Here is a 15,108-nt window from a genome sequence, read left to right as displayed (position 1 = left end):
CCGAAACAAGAAGTCTGCTATAAAAAATAAATAAATAAATAAATAATCTGTAATATGCAACTTTAATAAGAAAAGACAAACAAATAACTAAAAGGAGAACCGTAATGGAACAATTAACAAACAAATTATCTGTATTCTTTCGGTAAACTTTATTTAAAATATTATAAATTGAATCAATTCATAGTTTTAATAATTAATAAATAACATCACATTAACAGTCTAAAGTACTAAGTACTAAGAGACTTAATTAAAATGAAACGAGGGTAGTAAGTTAGTAACCACAGACTTTTTTTTTTTTCCCCTCAAACCAACCGTATATTAAACAAAAGGGAATACAAAGTTATAGAGTTATTACAGAGCATAAAGAAAAATTATGGGGGTCAAATCCAATATGAGACCAATAGAGAGTCATGAGTAACAGATCCTGGATAATACGTAATGAGTTAGCAACTCTTTGAGTAAGCTCATGTGCCTTATGGTTGGCACTTCTGGAGACATGTAAGGATCTCCAATCTGTGAACTGACTGAGGTGATGTCAACAATTCTCAATGATGTTTTGGATGGACCAATCAATGTCTTCGTGGCTATCATTGATGGCTTTGTGTACAAGTTGAGAGTCGCATTCTAAGAAAATAAATTGAGCTTTGAGCACCAGAGTAATTGCCAGTAATGCTGCTTGAGCTTCACCATAGAGAGGGGTAGATGTTTGGATGCTTTTTGCCCATGATTTAAGAATTTCTTCTCTTGAGTTGCTGCATATGCCTGCAATAATGGTGGATTTTTCTCGGATTGTTGCATCATAACTGACCTTCATGAAGCCGAAAGGAGGGGCTGACCAAGTTGCACAATTGGGATTTTTTGGCTTTTGTTGCCAGGCTGTTATGTGTTCTATAGAAAGGTAGTTGACTAGATTTGAGATCTCTAAGGCTGAAGGGATTGTTTGTCCAAGGTTGGCTTTGTTGCGATACATTCAAGTTTGATCCATGGCTATGGAGGCAAATATTTGGAAGGGATGGGTTTGGTTGGGGGCGACATTTAGAGTAGGATGGGGGAAATTATCAGGTTGATCCAGTTTTGTATGGGTTGAGTTGAGAAAGTTTCAATGTCGAGGGGTCATGGGGATTGATGCCAAATAACACGGGATAAATGGCAACTAAGGAAGGTGTGCTCTAGTGTGTCGGGGGTGGAGTGGCATATTGGGCAAAAGGTATCAGCTATGATTGGAAGGTGAAGGCAAGAGGCTATATTGGTTTTTGTGGAGAGGGAGTTCCAGTTGACTTTCCAGAGAAGGAGTTTGAGACGAGCTTGTAGTTTGAGTTTCCATAATTTTTTCCATTGAGTTGCAGGTAGATTTAGGTTTTAAGAGGGTATTGAAATGCTGGAAATGAGATTGTATGCTAATTTAATGGAGAACGTTCTTGAGGGGGATGGCGCCCAGATGAGTTCATCATTGTTGTCATTTGCAAGGAGATGAATGTTGAGAATTAAGTTAACAATATTTGGTTCAAAGGATGAGAAAATTTTGTGCCTATCGCATTGCTTTGGATGGTGTTGGATGAAAATAGAAACAAGCATTGAGGAGTCTTGATTGTGGCGGGGGGGTAGGTGGGGAGGAGTGGGGGATCCAATTATCATGGAAGACCTTAATGGATCTTCCATTTTTTACCAAGAAGAAAGCACATTTTTTATGGCAAGTTTTGTTTTGCTTAAGCCTTTCCAAAACCAAGAATCTGAAGATTTAACCTTTGAAACCAGAAAATAGTTATTTTTCATATATTTTGCAGTGATAGTTTTGGCCCAAGCTTGTTGGAACTGGTAGAGAGTTGCCAACTAAGTTTGGAGATGAGTGAAAGGTTTAGTGAACGCGTCTTTCGATTCCTAGACCTCCTAAAGGCTTAGGTTGACAAATTGAGTCCCAGTTTTTTAAGAAGAGGTGCTTTGCATTGTCATGTTTGTTACCCCACCAAAATTTCATGAGCATGAAACCAAGAGAGTTGCAAAGGTTTTTAGGGAGAAGGAAAGAAGACATATGGTATGAGGGAATGGTTGAAGCCACTAAGGTGATGAGTGTGGTTCTGGCTGCTTGAGAGAGGACTTTTGCTTGCCAACTTTCAAGTTTGGGAATGATGCAGTTTTTTATGGCTTTGAAGGCTTCATTTTTGTTTTTGGAGAGGAAGAGAGGTAGTCCAAGGTGTTTGGTTTTTGCGGGTAGTTTTTTTAGATGTAAGATGTTGAGAAGAGCCAAAGTGGTTTTAGAGGGGGTGTTCTTGCTAATGAAGGCCGTTGATTTACTATTATTTTATGCTTTGTCCAGACCAGACCATGTAGATAAGGAGAGTTGATTTGATGATGTTTGCTTCTTGCAGATTTGTTTTTGAAAAAATGATGAGATCATTTGCGAAGAGAAGGTGTGTGATTGGGAGACAAGAGTGAGCTATTTTGATGCCATGAAGGTGTTTAATGCTGTAACTTTGATGAGTAAACGGGATAAGACTTATGTGCCCATGATGAAAATGAATGGGGATAGTGGATCTCCTTGTCTGAGTCCACGAGTGGGGGTGAAATAACCATAAGGAGAGCCATTGAGAAGAATAGAGTATTTAGGCATGGTGATGCATTCTTTGATCAACTGAATCCATTTTTGGCTGAAACCAAGGCATTTCTTAACGTAAAGGCATTCCATTCTACCAAAAGCTTTCTCCATATCCACTTTAATGGTCATGCTTCCGTTTTTCCCTTACTTTTTTGTAGATTTTATGGAAGATTTCATGAGTTATAATGGAGTTTTCTTGGATAATTCTACTCGGGACAAAAACAACTTGCAAAGGGGAAATGAATTTGTGAAGCACCTTTTTGAGTCTATGTACAAGAATTTTTGAAATAATTTTGTAAGTAACATTGTACAAACTAATGGGTCTATTAGGGATGAGGGCACTATGGGTGTGATTCATTTCTTTGAGAAGATGACCATGTTGAAAGAAGTACTTCACAGCTGCTATGGTATCTTTGCTTGTAATCTGCCAATTGGTTTTGAAGAAATTTGCTGTCATTCCATCTGGTCCTAGGGCTTTGTGAGCCCCCAGGGCAAACAGTGCCTCTTTGTCTCTTTTGATATGGCAGAGAGACAGATTGTCAGTAGGGTCAATAACAGAGGGAAGGAGATTTGCAAGATCATTAGGAAAATGTGGATTGCTTGATGAATAAATCTTCTTGAAGTGCTATAAAAAAAGTTCTCCAATGTTTGTACGGCCTGTTCTCCAATTGCCTTCTTGATCTTTTAGCAAATCAATTGAGTTCCTGCAGCACCTGATGACAGTACAAGCATGAAAATATTTTGGGTTGAGGTCATTGGAGGAGAGCCATTGCTGGCGAGACTTTTGTTTCCACAATGATTCTTCTCTTTTTAGTTGCTCATGGTGAGCTAGGCATAGAGCTTCCTCTCTTGCTTTGTTTTCTCTAGTGGGGTCCAAACTCTGAATAAATTCTATTTTTGTGTTGAGTTCTTTGATTTGTTGCCTTATATGACCAAAGTGCTTGTGATTCCAATCCTTGATGAAGTTTTTCACCACCTTGATCTTTTGGGTGAGGACAAAGAGTGGAGATCCATTAATGGGGTAGTTCCAGGCAGCTGCTAGTGTTGTTAAGCAACGTGGGTCCCTGAACCAGAAATCTTCAAATTTGAAAGGTTTTTGGAGATTTGAAAGAGTTCCATTGGTATTGAGTAGGAGGGGGTGGTGATCAGAGGAAGTTGCCGGGAGGTGGGTGATATTGGCGTTGGGAAAAATGATTCTCCATTGATCATTTGCTAGCCCTCTATCTAGTCTCTCTCAGATGTTGGCTTTCTCCTCCCTTTTGTTGGACCAATTGTATGGGGAGTTTTGAAACCCTGAGTCAATGAGGCCTTCATTTTGTATGAAATCAGTGAGATAATTTTGGATTGTGGATGGGGAGGGGCACCCCCCCTCTTTTCTCATGATGCGCACAAATTTCATTCATGTCGTCTATACAAATCCAAGGCCCTTGATTGATATTAGAGATGCTTGTCATATTTTTCCAAAACATTTCCTTCTATTTCCAATAACTAAGTCCATAAATAAGAGACATCCAATAACTAAAAGAAGTGACACCATAATACATCAAAATATTATTAGTATTACTGGAAATGTTAATCACATCAAAGTGAAGACCAGGTCTCCTAGTAAACAAAAGCCCTCCACATTTACCTATTGGAGGGGCATATTCTAAAAAAGTGAAAACCTATGCTTCTTACAAGTTCTTCAGTGTTTTCAGTTGTGGTTTTTGTTTCACTCAAAAAGATAGCATTTGGATCATAGTTTCTTATTATTGCTCTCAGTGTTCTTGTTGCCGAGGGACAAGCTAAACCTCGGCAGTTCCAGGATAGAACCTTCATGAGTCTGTTGGGGCCTTTTTTTGGCTTGCCCCTACCATTTCTTCGGTTGCTTCCCATTCCATTGTTGTCCTTGCCTTGTGGGTGAGGACCACTCCTTTGTAGTATTGATGTGATTTGCGTAGGTGTTTTTTTCCAGCACCATTTCTCTTCTTTGCTATATCTTTCTTGATGTTTTGGAGGAGTTGGTCCAGCGGTGTGCTATCGAGTTCAAACTCTGACGAGTGCAACTTCCGCTTCTTTGTGGCAGAGTGTGGATATTCCTCCTTTGGGACTTTGAGTTGCTGAATTTCTATAGGATGACTTTGTGGTTAAATGGAGGATGGGTTAGATACTGGTTGTGGGGCCAATCTCCTATGGAAAGGGGCTGTTCAAAAAGGGGAGACGGCAATTCATTTGCTTTTTGAGGGGGTGGCTCTTCTACTTCCGTGATGGAGAGGTGGATTGGGTCTTCAGGTAATTAAAATTAAAATGTAACAAAAACCTCTTAGAAATACCTGATTGGGAATATATAAATTAGGAGGATATTCTAATTTAGAATATATATATATATATATTTATATATAACCATTTAATTAGATTAAACTATTAGAGTAAGTAGTACTGCCTCGTGTGAACATGTCATGGAAGAACTTCCACGTGATAGGATAAAGTAATGGCCAATGGCAATAAATTGGTGGGTGATCATAGTGACTAGGGCTGTACAAAAAACCGATAAACCGACCTAGACCGACTCAGACTGGCCGCCGGAGCTCGAAACCGGCCGAAACCGGTGAAGAACCGGTCGGCGTGCGGCAGAAAATAGTATAAACCGATATCGGCCGGTTCGGCGTCGGTTCGAACCTGGTTCAAACAGCTGAACCGGCCGATTAAAGAAATTTTTTTTTTTTTTTTATATATTCTGTATTCAAAACGACGCCGTTCCACTTAAGTTTAAGTGGAACGGCGTCGTTTTAAGTCTGCAGTTGTGTTTTAACATAACTGAAACGACGCCGTTTGGTATTAAACTAAACGGCGTCGTTTTATTCTTAACGTATTAAAAAAAAATTAAGTAGAACGACGCCGTTTGGTTTAGACCAAACGGCGTCGTTTTGAAATTAGGTCGTCTTCTTCCTCGGGAGTCTTCTTCCCAGTGACGCATCGCCGTTTTCATCCCCGCTCTCTCTCCTCTGCGACACACTCTCTCTCTCTACTCTCTCAGACGAAACTCGCCGATGAACCGACCGTGAACCGCCAGAGAATTGCCGGTGTCGAGACGGCCGGTGTTTTTCTCCCCATCGATCAGTTTCGGCCGGTTTCCTCCCCCAAAAATAAACTATCGGTCGGTGTCGGTTTTACCCCAAAACCGCGCCGATACAGTCGGTTTTCACCCCTAATAGTGACAACTTCAAACAAATTGAAGCAAAGATCATTTTGATTTATAGATCTAATAAATTGGGGCAACACCTTTTGAATGGGCGGCATCAGTCATGATAGTGTGTGTGTGTATATATATATATATATATATATATATGCAATATTATTCTAAATATAAAATAGAAAATTAACCCATCATTCAAACGTGAAATGTCCCCTAAGAAGAAGACAATTTTTTGTTTAAATATTCAATGGGTGACATGAGTCTTCATTTGACCGTTGGCCTAACAAGTCTACAAGTATGAGAGATTGCTTGCTAAAAAAGTGAGAGAAGCCCCAATTGATCTCATATGTCTAAAGAAAAAGCATATGGGCAATCTCTCACCAACCATATGTCTAAAGGAAAAGCATTGCCCAAGAGATTGCTAATGCTAACTTCTAGTACTTTCAAGTTTATATCCTGGTAAGACGAGAGAGAGAGAGAGAGAGAGAGAGTATCGTGCAGGGACTGGAGTATGTAACGAAGGCACTGGGCTACTGGAGAGGAAGGGGGATGCGCAGCTGCGCTAGGGTTTTTTAGGAGAGAACTGAAAGTGATTCACTATTTTTTCCTTTTAGGATCTAAGTGATTTAATACCATATAATACTATATTTAGTATATATATAAGTGCGAATAAGCAGGCAGAGTCGTCGACACTTTTCTTTTCGATTTTGTTCTCCATTTTTTATTCATTTTCCCGCTTTTTTCGGAGGGAACGAAATCTGAGTGATTAATACCATATAATACTATACCTACTATATATATAAGTGTGAATAAGCAGGCAGAGTCATCGACACTTTTCTTTCCGATTTTGTCCTCCATTTTCTATTCATTTTCTCGCTCTGTCCTTGACTTTTTCTACGTTCTGAATTTTTCTTCGGTTCTACCATTTTTTTTTTCCAATTGTTATCTTTTTTATCACCGCCTGTACTGACTGGTTTTAAGTCTAAATTTAAGTTTTTTAGACGGAAATGCCCATAAGATGTTGCGTGTTTATTCTAGATTACATTTCCGCTGTATACCGCTTCGTATAAAAAATCACCACATTCACTTTATATTGTTTGGTAAAATTTTGAGTCGTTTGGTTCATTCATCTTCTCAAATCAGCTTCTTTGCTCCTCACTTCGAAATTATCTTCTCTGTTGTTCAATTCTTTAGCTCTTACAATATGTTTTCTTATGTTTATTGTTGCAAATAAAATATTTTTGATAATTTCTTCTGTTATATATTTACACAGAGTAGTTAAATCTAAAAAATAAATAAATAAATTCTTGCTATAAAATAATTTTGGATGAACGAACAAAATATATAAAGGAAATAAGGAGAAAACAAAAAACAAAATAAACATTTTTGCTTCTACTACTATTGCTGACTCTTTGATTTGGGATTTTGAACTTTCGATAGCACATATAGACTGTTTCAGCTATGCTCAGATTTGGAAGAGAAAACAAATAATGTTATTTATTTCAATATATATCCAAAAAAATTCAACTGTAAAAAAGGAAATAAACCCCAAACAAAATAAGATAATTAGGCTATAAGAGAAAAAAAATAGATATGTTATTAACATCTCAGATAACAACATCTCAGATTTCATATTTGAGATAATAACAAAAAAGGAAGAAATAAATCTGCACATCTGACAAAACAAATAACGTAAGATATAAAATGAAAAAAAGAACTAAGATTTTCATATGTGAGAAATAATATCTGACATCTGTGTTTCTTCCGAAAAGAAAAATCTAATAAATAAAGCACATATCCAAACATCTACAAAACAAAAAATAAAATAAAAAAGAAAATAGAAACTTTTACAAACTCATTGGTTCTACAAAATGTCAAATCACAACAAAACAAAAATGATACAAGAAAATAACAAAATTGATATATGCACACGATAAATATCTAAATATGTGTTGAGATCTAGCAGGGAAAAAAACGCAACAAAAACGAACAATATCCATTCATTCTCTTTAGATTCACGATAGAAGAAAAAATAAACAAAACAAATGTCAAAGATAAACAATAAATAAAGATCAATCGAGAGGCAAAAAAAAAAACTATGAAATCTGAATACGATGTCTTCAAATATATGAAGATCTGTTGATATTTATAGGGAAATAAAATAACAGAAAATTAGACAACAGAAAAAAGAGAAAAACAGAGAAGATCATAGTGAAAGGTAAAAACAAATTAGGCACACTCAGAAAAAAATGTAAATTGAGTCACATTTGTAGGAAGAAAAAAATTTAAACACATAGAAAAAAATTTCAGCTCTTTTCCTAAATTTCTACATCAACTCAGATATGTAGGAAATGAATAACGTCTATACGTTTATCTACAGATGCATGATAGAAGAAAAAAAAAACAAAAAAAGAGTGAAAGAACATAGAAACAAGAGCAAAAAAAAATTTGAGATCAACAAAAAAGTAAAAAAAAAACACTAACACCACTCAGACTTGAACACGATCTTTTCAAATATATGAAAATATGTTCAAATCCATAGAGAAAAAAAAAATCACAAATAAACCAATTTCAAAAAAATATACATCGACTCAGATTTGTAAGAGGAAAAAATTTACGTGTAGATGTACAATGGAAGAAAAAAAAACAAAAAAAGAGTGAAAGAACAGAGAAAATGAGAGCGGAAAAAAATTTAGAGGTCAACGAAAAATTAAAAAAAAAAACTAACACCACTCGAATCTGAACACGATCTCTTCAAATATATGAAGATTTGATCAAATATATTGAGAGAAAAAAAAATACAAATAAACCGACTTAAAAAAAATATACATTGACTCGGATTTGTAGGAAGAAACAAATTTAAACACACTGAAAAAAAAATGTCCTTTGCTGTATACACAAGAACCATACTCTTTTCCTAAATTTTTAATCAGCTCAAATCTGTAGGAAACGAACAACGTGTTCATTTACCTATAGATGCATGATGAAAGGAAAAAAAAAAAACAAAAGAGTAAAAGAACAAAGAAAACCAGCGTGAAGAAAAAAATTACAAATCATCAAAAATTAAGAAAAAAAAAAAACTAACAACTCAGATTTGAACACGATCTCTTCAAATATGTGAAGATCTGTTCAAATCTATAGAGAAAAATAAATTCAGAAATAGACTAACTTCAAAAAATATATATATCAACTTTGGATCTGTAAGAAGTCGTAAGAAAAAAAACTATTCTACCAAAAAATTAGAGCCGAAATCTTAATATTCAAAAAGAATAAGGAGGAGCAAAAAAATCCTCCAGATCTGAAAAAGAAACCTTCAAATTTGTGAGGATTCGTAACAAAAACTCCTAAAGAATCAACAAACACAAAGTGAAAGGGAGATGAAAGAAATGAAGAGGTAGAAATTATTTTTTTCTTGGCCGAGTGATATGGAGTCAAGCTGTGCAAAACTGCGCTGCTGTGTTGGAGTTACCCTTGATGTGTCTGAGAGTAGAAGCGAGACATGGAGAGAGAAAGAGGTCTGAAGGTGGAGGGAAAAGCAAAAGAGAAAGAAAGAGAGAAAAGAGAGGAGAAAAAGAGAGCGGCGGAAGAATAACATTGGAGAAAGAACAGAAAAGAAAAAAAAGAGATAGGGAAAAGGAAGAAGGGTCTGGAAAGGGCCGTGAGGTCTGTGGAGATTTATTTATAGGGGAGGGGGAAAAAACCTAATATTTGTTCTAACAAAACGGCACTAAAACGGCACTGTATGGATTTGAAGTTAGGAAAGAATAGGTGGGCTGCATTGTTGTTGTTGGTTTTTTTTTTTTGTCTGACAATTATAGTTTTATAAAAAATCTGTTTAATTTAAAAAAAAACAAAATAATATTGTACAACTTTTTATGTTTTTTAAATATATATTGTATTTTTATTTTATTAATCGATTTCGTTTAATGATTTGTTTGGATATATAATTTCAAGAAAATAATTTTTTTTCATCTTGAATCAATTTTTTCCTTTAACAACAAATCTTATATTAATAACAAGTTTGATATTTTGAAGATTTAATATTGATTGTTGATTGTTGAATATTGAATTTTATATTAATACGAAATATGATATTGATAATACTATTAACATTTTTATTAATAACATTGTTAATAAAAAATTACATTCCCTCCAGTCTTTTATTCTGTTTAATTTTAAATTCTATAAATATTGAATTTATTTATTATATCTGTTATTATTCTTAATATATTAATATAGTGTTAATTAACAAATATTATATTATGTTTGCTACAATATTATATTCTATTCAATTTACAATTTTATAAATGCTTGTCTTATTCATTACGTCTGTTGGCATTATTAATATTTTATTATAGCGGCATTCAATAAATAAAATTCTAAATTTATTATATTTTGTTTCTCTATATGTTCTTTGTCATGGATTAGTTGATTTTGTTTTTATCTTACTCGGCGACATTTCACTACTTGTTCATCTATACTATTCCCACTGTTCATTTATTTATCCTCTACTTTTCGATAATTTTTATGAGAAAATATATTTACAACTGTGAATTGTGCAACTACCGCATAATCCTTTTTAAAAAAATGAATAAAACATGGGATCCATATGAAAAAAAATTATTTTTTTAACAGTAGACCCCACTCTTTTTCAAAACGATTACGTGGCGGTTGCACAAGTCACGGTTATATGTAGAAGTACTCAATTTTTATCTCTTGTACTTGAAGTGTGTTTTTTATATTTATTTTGTAATATTTATTCTGTTTATCCATATGTCATACTTAGATTGGTTAATTTAATATCTTGTTTAGAGACTTTTTTTGAAATATATGTGTCTTTTTTTTTTCTTTTGCTTTAAATATAAATAATTACTATATCGTCTGTGTTTATATTCTCATATCTTCCTATTACTTAAAAGCATCTATAATTGTTACTGTTTATTACTGTTCATCAACAGTAATGAACAGTAAAGAAGCTTTTTTTTCCTTTGCATGTTTTTTTCCGCATATCTCTATTACTGTTCATCAATAGTAATGATGAACAGTAATGAGTTTTTTTTTTTATATTTTCGCATATTTGTTTAGGTTTTTTTTTTTGTCCGTGTGAATGCCAATGTGCGACGTAATACCACAATCGTGAGTGGAGAATGAGAGAGAGGGAGAAAGGAAAAGTGGGAAAAAATATTAGTTTTTGGATTTTAAATTTCAACCCTTCATCTTTAATCTTCAGATTTAATCTAACGGTAGAAGTTTAAATATTGATTTAAAATAACATAAAATAAATAATTAAAATATAAATATTCTATTATACACTTAAAATTAACTTCAATATATAAAATACTAATTTTTCATCATTAAATAAAAGATAAGTTTTACTGGATATTTTTAAGAGAATAATATTATATCATACACTAAAAATCAACTTTAATTTATAAAATACTAATTTTTCATAATTAAATAAATGATGAAATTTTATTGTACATTTTTAAAAGAAAGAAATTATCTAATTAATTTGAATTTTTAATATAATTTAAATTTCATAATAAATGATAAACATAAATAAATAATAATTTTATTCTTATACATTAGACTATTTTAATATTCAAAATTATACTTTATTTTTTTCTTCAATTTGATAGATGCGGCAAACGTGCTTCCTTAAAAAATTTTTGATCAAACATGCTTCATTCAAATTGAAGCACATTTGATCAAAAGTGCTTCAATTTTTTTCTTTATGTATTTTTTTCATCATTATAAACATTTTTAAAAAAAATAAAAAATTCACAACATCATTAAAAAACACTTCTTTAATCACTAAATAAAAGAAAAAAAAAGTGAGAGAGGGAGAAAGAGAAAGCGAGATGAAAATGAAACTTTTTAAAATTTAAATCTAACCATTCATCATAACTCTCCAAATTTGATCAAATTGTAAAATTTAAATACTGATTTAAATTAATTTAAAATAGATAATTAACATATAAATATCATATCATAAATAAATTATCAAATTTAATTTATAAAATACTAATATTTCATCATTAAATAAATGATGAAATTTTGTTAAATATTTTTAAAAAAGTATAACTATATAAATAATTAGAGTTTTAACATAATTTAAATATGATAATATTCTTAATTAACTAAAGAGAACTGTTACAACTAACGAAAAAGTAGCCCGAAAATATATCCTGAATGTGTATTTCACTTTTTTATTTTTCTTTTCTTTTCTTTTTTTCATATATTTTTTTAATCATCATAAACATTTTAAAAAAAAATAAAAAATTCATAACATCATTAAAAAAACACTTCCTCAATCACTAGATAAAAGAAAAAAAAATTAGGCAAATGTCCCTTGGACGTTACCCTACTACTAGTATATATATATATGCATGCATATTTGTATGTTTGATACATTTTTATTTAATTCTTAGCTTTGTCTGATAAATTCGTGCAATATCAGTAATTTGCCGTAAGAAATGACAATTGGTGGGACAATATTAGTAGCAAAAAAAAAAACATTATACTACATTTTACAAATATCATCATTGTTATCTTTTATATAAATTTTCCTATTAAAAAAATTTTAAAAAATTAAAAAAAATTTTAAAAAAAAACTCAAAGAGAAATTGATATAATATTCAGTTGAAGGAGAATAAAGAAAACGTTTACTTGAAGAAATCACTTAATATGTTTGATGTAATGTTATTTAATATAGTTTAATAATAAATTTTATTTCTTTTCTGAGTTTTTTTTCCTTTAATTCGTACTTTAATAACTAATCCAAAATTAATAACAACATTGAGAACTTTTAAAATTTGTAATGTATTACAATTTGTTCAAAATGTTTTTTGTAGTTATAACTGATGAAAACTTATATTATAATTATAGGATTAAATTATTTAACACTTAGTAATGTACTTTCTAAGTTTAAAATTAACACACTATATATTTATTTTGGAAGTAATAAATATACGACATATACAATTGACTATAATTATTAAAACTAACAATAATAATAATAGTTTAATAAAGTGTATTTTATTAATAGATTTACTTTATAGATTTGCTGCTTCCGTTCTTCATTTACTATTCTTCAAGCTGGTTATTGTCAGTTTCTTCTATTTTCACTATTCTTTTACTTGTCCTCTACTTTCCGGTATGTTCTCTTCTATATCATCCGAGAAAATGTTATTCAATTTTTTTATACTTATATAAATGCACTTGTAGCTAAAATCAATTGTTGACATTATATTTTTGTAATGTTTCAAATTTTTAACTATAAACGGACAGAATTCTATCTGTATTTTTTTTTATTTTTTATTTGTTTATAATACATTATATATACGATATGCATAATGTTTATAACTATAATACAACGACTTACAAGAATCAAGTCACAACTATGTAAAGATATTTTTAAAATATATATTACAAGAGCGATAAGTTTCAAACGGAATATTTGAAACATTCAACTTACTATCTCAGAAACGACATTAACATAGAGTACATTCAGCTTGTTTCAATTGGATGAACTGAACCACACAAGACCAATGAATACTTCACGTCGGAGCTCCCTATAATGAATGCGATCGACTTTTATAATCGTCGAGCATCCCAACCTGGGTATCAAAGCAGCTGAATGGGTTTTGCTCCTAGTTCTCGTCGTCCCTATTCACACCAGAGTTCAGCTGGTTGGCTAAATGAATAGCTATGTAGCTACATACATTTTTGGTGAAATTTAGAACGTACTAAATTTGAATACTAACTAATAATAATCTCTTTGTTAATTTTATATGTCGAGTGTATTTCGAGGTGTATGATGTGGCTACATAGCTATTGATTCAGCTAATTTACTGAACTCTGGTGTGAATAAGGATGGCGAAGACCAAGAGCAAAACTGATTCGGCTACTTTGATATCCAGGTTGGGATGCTTGACGATTATAAAATTCGGTAGCATACATCTCAAAGTTTTCATGTTAAATTCATGTCCATGCATTCATTTATCTATAGATTGCTATTATTTGTGGTTTACTTGTATATGTCTGTGATAATATGTTGTATGTTGATTGTTTACTTGCTAAGATTTATTGAAATCTCATTGTGGTAATTTTCACTACCATTCCCCATCCGGAATGATAAAAATTGTTATAGGCTTAGACAAGGACCCTAATGACCAAGCAGAAGAGGACTATACCTCGTCAGGAGAGAATCGTACCTAAGATGATCATGAGTTTGCCCGAGCTTTCCATCTTAGAGCACCTTGAAACTATTGATCAAGTGATCACCGAGATACTCCAGTTTATTGAGGAATTCAAACGGCTCAATAATCGAGATAAGGATTGGACCTTAGAAAAGCGAGCGAAGCTTGAGCCCTTTTGACAGACAAAAATAATAAAAGAACAAAAAAAGAAGGGAGAAAAAAAAGGACCATGGAAATAGGAGTCAAAGAAAAGACAATGAATTATGATTTTTGTGAAACAATATTTTGATGGTCCGTATGTTTTGGGAAATTGTTTTTGTAAAACTGTAAGTTGAATGTTTCAAATATTCCGTTTGAAACTTGTCGCTCTTGTAATATATATTTTTAAGATATCTGTACACAGTTGTGACTTGGTTCTTGTAAATCGTTGTATTATAATTATAAACATTATACAGATCATGTGTATAATATGTGTTGTAAACAAAAAAAAAATCTAAAAATATAGATAGAATTATGTCCATTTATAGTTAAAAATTTAAAACATAACAAAATTGGTCAACAGGGCAAACATGTAGCACACATTGCCCTTACTAGTATATATATATATGTATAGTTATATATATATTTTTATAGTGATTTAACGTATTAAAATTTTTTTATAGTGATTTATATCTAATACTATAGTATAGTATTAGTAATAGTGATTTAGTATAACTATTTTAATATAACTATAGTCTATATTAGACTATTAGTATAGCTATATATTAGTATTAGTTATAATGATTTAGTATAACTATATTAGTATAAGTATAACTATAGTTTATATTAGACTATTAGTATTAGTATATATATTAGCATTAGTTATAGCTATATAATATATTAGACTATATAATAGTATTAATATTAGGCTATTAGCATAGCTATATATTAGTATTAGTTATAGTGATTTAGACTATATATTAGTATTTGTTAATTGTTATAGTGAGTTTAATTTATTATAACTATAGTATTGATGATATTATAGTGATAGTATTAGTATAGTAATTTATTATAGTGATAGTATTAGTATTACTATATCATTATTTTATATGTGATTATTTAGTATAGTGATTTATATACTAATGTATATATAGACTTAA

Source organism: Juglans regia, chromosome 16, assembly GCF_001411555.2.
Source record: "Juglans regia cultivar Chandler chromosome 16, Walnut 2.0, whole genome shotgun sequence".
In the NCBI taxonomy this organism is placed as follows: Eukaryota; Viridiplantae; Streptophyta; class Magnoliopsida; order Fagales; family Juglandaceae; genus Juglans; species Juglans regia.
This window is presented reverse-complemented; position numbering follows the sequence as displayed.